Here is a 6,941-nt window from a genome sequence, read left to right on the forward strand (position 1 = left end):
TACTCACGAGGCTTCCCAACCTGACCCACTCAGCTTCTTTGTATCACAACTACCGATATAAAGGTACACGAATAATAAGAGATTCAATGGGATTTAGAGTATTAGCCTAAGATACTATAAGGCATTCTTATGCTTATGTTTTGTATCAATGATGAAATCCCAAGATTTTATAGATTAATGAAAAATATTTCTTCGGAAATACTTTTATGAGAAAAAATTATGCATTTATAAATAAACTCTATTTTAAATAAGCACAAATAAAAAATTTTAGAATGGCCGTAAAAATTAGGATGTCATAGATGGGTATATGGAATTTTTTCCATAATAAGAGTTTGTTATAAAATCTACATGTGAGTTGGAAACTTTAATGCAGGAGATGTTTTCAAGGAGTGTGTTTTGAATTTGAGACTTGGTAACCATGGAATTGTTCTAAGTAAGAAATTCCATGGAACAATCTGTAATATCGAAGGCTCAGTTTCCATGACTTTAGAACCTCGACATCTCAGAAGGATAGTACATGTAAAGAACAAATTCCACTACATCTTTGATAGAAATAATAATTAGGAATTATGAAATGAGCATCATTAGAGTAATGCCCAGTCGATTTGTTCACAAAGGAATGACCATAGAGATGCATTATATGCATGGTTATAGCATAACATGAATGATGCTATTTGATTCAAGTAGTGAGTTCATTATGTGAAACAATCTACAATGAATAAATTCATAATTGTTATGGTGATTAAATTATATGGATTTACTTATAATCAAAGTGTTTGATGCCATAGTTGATTAATTTATTATTGTGTTTCGTTTTTGCATGTTTTACTTCCTGAATAATTTTATTATTCGAAATTCCATAGTCGATCATACTTTTAAAAGTAAGTAGTGAATTAAGACTACAATGAATAGTTTTGTAGATTGTCTATAAGGAGTAGACATTCCATGGGGATTGCTGCAAAGTCCATGAGTACTTGGAAATGAAGATTTTAAGTATCGGAGAAACCCATGTTTAGAGATTACTTTACTGATTCAATCACAAGTAATTCTAAGACGACAATATCATCTATTCTTAAAGCAGAGATATATAGACCACACTTTGCAAATCAGTTGTGTCTTGGTTTGCTCAAACGTATCCTCATAACAGGATGTTATAAAGGGTTAGTCCATTTATGATTTGGTGAGTAAAAGGTATGATTATATAGTCAACGTAATTCATTCCTTTTGCCTTAACAAGAAAAATGCTATATGTGGGCCCCTTGGTTAAGTTGATCTATAAGAATCAAGCCTGGTCTAGAGTGAATTGATGTGCTAAATTTTGTAGTCTGAATTAAATGACAAATCATGAAATCGGGAAACAAACAAATGAAATTGAAGCTGATCATTTAATCCACTAGTTTGTTTATACGATATCTTGAAGAACGAAGGCCTAAATGATCACTTATCCTTGAGCCAACGTTTGATTTGAATCAGAGTTCAGCAGTGGATTTGGAAAGCACTCTTTGTTGTTTGGTTATACTAGCAATTGTGGTTAAAGACTTAGCCAAGTGGGGGATTGTTGGATTAAGGTGTCTAAGTTCATAACTAAATTGTTATAAACTTACAAAAAGAAGAAAAGTCCAATTTTGGTTGCCCTAATAACCAGAAATGGCTAGAAATGATATTAGAAGAGAGAGATAAACAGAGAGAGAGAGAGAGAGAGATAATTTGTTAAAATATTAATACTATTAATATATTAATTAGAAATATATGATTGATCTGTTAATTTCTTATGTGATTAGTAAATTAATATGAGATGAATAATTAAATAAATGATTTATTAATTGATAAATTAATGAGAATCAACAAGAATTAAATAATTGTTAATCAAAATTAATCTGAAATTAAGTTGGGTTTAATTGGAATTAGTTAAAGATACAAGGGGTGAATTGTAACTGTTCAATAGTTGAAACAAAGAAGCAAGTCTAGAATCCTCCATGACATGGAAGGTTTTGGAGGTGTTCTTAGGGTTTCTGGAAGCTTTCTATTTGTAGATAAGGAAAATTTTGAACTGGGATTAAATTTATTATTTAATCAATTCAAATCTTGCTTTCTCTGCAAGTTACCTAAACTATAAATATGACTCTTTGGCTCATTATATTCATTCCTTACCTTCCCAATAAGCATAGGAGCTAAATTTCTTCATCTCTTCTTTCTTTCCTCTTCATTCTAGAGTTTCTAGGGTTTCAGGTGAGCAATTAGCGACATCATACTTTTGATTCTTGCTTTCTAAAGACACAAAGGAAATGAATAAAGATTTATTTACTATAATAAATCTAAAGGTATGTAAACCCTAAATTCATGAATTTCGATTTTCATAGAGTTCCTTTAGGGTTCTTGATGTTCATAGTAAGTTGCTATCAATTAGAGAAAACATAGATCCTTTATAGGTTTCATGTGAACTTAAGTGTTAAAATTTTCCGCTTTACATGTTTTGATAATCTCTAAAACCTATCAGAATCGTTAGAAGAATACTTGTTAATTGTGTGAGTAATTGTCCATGTGAGTTTTTCTCACTATATTGTATACTGCAGTATGTATCCTTTGTATTTTAGGATATAGTTGCCCTATAGTATGTAATTAAGCTAGTTCTATTAGTTTCTTATAGTGTTGGATTGTTGTATGTTATATATATATATATATATATATATATATATATATATATATATTATGTATTAATATATTATGTAGGGAGTTGAGGGTGGCCTAGCTTCGAGCTGAAGGTCAGTAGACTCGGGCAGACTAAAATTATGCTAAAGCCCAAGTAGCGGACCAACTTTATGCTAAAGACAAAAAAGGGCGGACCAGATTTATGCTGAAGGCCATTATGTGTATGCATAGTATATATATTGTGATATATGGTATTTTTCAGGCACTTCATTGATTCGTGAGAAGGGAAAGGTTTGATTGTATACACTCGCATTCACAACATGTTTCCGAATATCATAATTATACTATGATAAATTTTATTAAATAAAAAAAAGGAGAAACAATTGCGTTGAAAATAGAGACATTACGAGAAACTTTCGGGTCAAGATTCTGCATGCATAAATTCCAACTTTTTTGCTAAAAACTTTTTATGTTATGTTTCACTTACTAAACGTTAAGTGTAACCTATGTTTAAGTTTATTATCGTTATTAGTAACCTATAAAAAGATTTATTTGTAATTCGATGTCATAATACTAATCGATCTACTTAAGGGACCGATGTCTAGATTAAATCTAGTAAGGTGTTTAAAGAGAATTTTCCAAACACTATACTTTGTATATCAAATAAATCCCACCTCCAATATGATCTTACCTGATTGTTCCATTTTTTTATTGATCTCGATGTATTCATTGGGATTGTTGAGGAATCTGAGGAATAGCTCTAAAACGCTCATAAATACGAACGAACACTGAAGCATGGTTATATTTGTATTTAGGACGTCGGAGAGGGATAAGCTGAAGTATTAGCAGAGGAGCTAGCTTTCCTAATGATCTTCCACCTAAATTAAGTGAGTGCATAGTTACTTTTATTAACATAATTTTAATACAATTATTTATATGTGAATTAAGTGCTTATTATCTGGAATATGTGTTAAATGACTAATTGATTGTATACGTTGTGTGAACCAAATATGGTTCTATATGTGTTAAAATGTATATAAGATATTATTACTTGTTAATAATGATAATATAAGTATTATTACGAAGAAGAGAAATGTATATCAATACCTAATACTCTGTGTTAATTACATACACAAAACTAGGATAATGTTCCCTAAACTAAGCTAGTATTAGATATTGACCATAAGCGTTGTAGTGTTGCCTAGTGATAAGATAATACTTATAATGGATGCTTAGTTTGATTTGAAGAGATGTTAGACGTACCCTGTATTGTAAAGACATTACATAGGCAAGAACTTTTGGATGATTATTGGTATCACAATATTGTTTAGTTATACCCTAAGACTTAAAAGAGATGCTTAGTTCAATTAACTTTTGATATTGGGTAGCATCTTATCAAGGGTGTGTCTTAGATGGGAATGGAGAGTGAGTCTGTATTTGACCATCAGTAAGTAGGTTAGAGTCATCTGTCGAAGTGGGATGCCGACCACTAACTAAACCAGAATTGTGGAATATGCCAACAGACTTATAGTTTGTATGTGTTAATGGATTGTGAGTTCATTCACTACACCCTATCCCCCACATGATTCCCTAAATGACTAACGCCTACTACCGAGGATATGTCGACACAATATAATCAACTCATTGCTTATAGTGGTCCTTCAAGATAAATCTTATAAGATCATTGTATTATGATGAATATGTGAGGATCGAAGGGTTAGGAAAATACGATAAATGTTTTATATGATGTGTTGTGGGATGGCACTTTCTTTTGCAGGTTATTAATTATGGATTAGTATTGTAGCATTGAAAATGAAATGTATGTCACTAGGTTTCCCAACGTGAGTTACTCAACTTATATGCATCACATTTAACGTTGTTAAGACAGATGAACATTTGATTATGATGTTGAGTGATTGAAGAGAAGACATGCAATAGTACTCATAACCGTTAGGTCTTTACGCTGTAATATATTTTGTATATCTATTATGGAATCCATAGAGTTTTAATATTATGAAGCAATCATTTGTATTGTTTTAATATAGTGAGAATTTCCACAAACCAGGATATCATGATTTTAAAGCATAAAGAATTTTTTTTGTCGGTTCTGGAAAATATAGGATGTCATAGTTATGGGTAAGGAAACCTATATGCATCTTATATATTCTCCGATGCCTTCCCGTTATTCTCCCAACCCCCTACCAACACACATTTCTTCTGCATAGAGAAATTATTCCATATTTATAATTACTTATCTCTTCCATATCTCCTCATCCCCATCCTGTATCACTCATTCCCACCCATGACTCCACATATATAATGAGTTCCTTTCTCACTTTAAAAAGATTGTTACTCGTGTGGTCTTTTCCTATGTTTTCCTTTACACGTCCCCTACAACACACACACACACACAAACATATATATATATATATATATATATATATATATATATATATATATATATATATATATATATATATATACTAGTAGCATATATGCGCAATGCAGCAACGAAGAATTGTTTTTTACGAGAAATAGTTTTCTTATGGTGTACAACTAGACGATGATTTGTTTCCTCTAATTGATTATCTTTCTAAGTGGTTTGCTTTTGAAAAATATGTGTATCTGAGCAATCTTGATAATGGAGGTTATTTTATTTTCATTGTTTTAATTAAAGATGGTTTAGTTAAAATAATTTCAAAAATTAATTAAAAAAGTTAGCGTTACCAAACATTAAAACTTTTCATAACCCTAAATTTCATAGTTTTATCTTTCTAATGACATAAACAAAGTCTTTTAAAAAAAGAAAATCATATAAGGGAATAATATTTTTTGTTGCGAAATGGAACCTCATTTGGAACACTGAAATTATTCAAATTTTTATGAAAATCGTAACTTTTTATTAAAAAATATCATCTAAGATTTGTTGGTTGAACTCTTCAAATATTATTTATACAAGAAAATAGAACTATATTTTTTTATAAAAGTGTTATTGAATAAGACTTTTCAAAAGAAATAAAATTGAAGAAAAAATATAAGGGTTTTATGTAGAAAAATCTATTTATATTTGAATTTTTTTTGATAAAATCCTAACTTTTTTTTGGATAGAAAACTCTTGATTATTTTACATTTTGCCAAAATTAAAGAAAAAATCATTTGTTTTTAAGAAGAAATGACAAATTATGTGTTTTTCTTAAAATAATGACATTTTTCTATTAAAAAAGTTACGACTTACTCAAAAAAAATTTCCCAAAGTAACGAAACTTTTCTGCATAAAACCCAAAAAAAATACTATTTGTATATGCTTAAAATTTTGGGCTATTTTTTGGGATAAAAAAAAAGATCAAAATTTTTGGAAGTATTTAATAATCAAAATAACACACGATATATCAGAAAATATCAAGGTGTACATGTGTACATATTTGTAATTCATTTTGTCAAATAGTTTCAATTATGGTTTACAGTATGGATGACCATATGGATCGGAGAACCGGTCGGAACCTGATGAAACCAGTCGGACAAGGACCTTGACGATATCCTTGTGGATTTTTGGAACCGGTAGAATCGGAAAAAACCGGTAGCAACGGCAAAAACCGGAAAATTATGTTGTTATTTCTCGACGACCAGTTCCAACATTGAAGACACGACAAAAACCCGTAAAACCGACGGTCCGGTTCGGTTCCTATTTTCCATCAGGTTCGGTTCGCGGGCCGGTTCCGGTTTGGACCTATTACAGCCGGGTCAGTTCCTTTGCTAATCCCTAGTTTATAAATTGGCGTTTTGAGTTTAAGAAGCATAGTTGATTCAAAGAACCTCCTCGTTCATTTGAATGATAAGACTAAACGGAACTTTGGGTACATAATATTTACATCCAACTTTGGCGAATTGTTCTTGGTCGACTCTCAACTCCGAATAACATTGTAATAGAAAATTGTTAATGGGTCAGATAGACTGAAATGTTTTACGTTTATTTTTGCTACTCAAAAAATTTATTCTGTAAAGGAGAAATTATAGTTTTTTATTAGATTTCAAGTTTTATTAAATGTGGAAAATTGTGTATCTAGATATATAGGTTGGTTTTATTCATGTTGTCGTCATGTCCAAAGTTCAACTTTGACTGGCTTCTTTTCTCAGCATTTCGAATTAAATTGTTTCTATTATCCACATCAACCTGCAAAAAAAATGAATATTTAATTAAGTTCAAAGTGAGGTCTTAGGTAATTACATTAATTTCAAGCATGGTTACGTTTTAGCTCCCCTCAATCAAAATTTGGCTAATTACATTACTTTTA

Source organism: Lactuca serriola, chromosome 6 (genome assembly GCF_051521515.1).
Source record: "Lactuca serriola cultivar US96UC23 chromosome 6, Lser_US96UC23_V15, whole genome shotgun sequence".
Taxonomy (NCBI): Eukaryota; Viridiplantae; Streptophyta; class Magnoliopsida; order Asterales; family Asteraceae; genus Lactuca; species Lactuca serriola.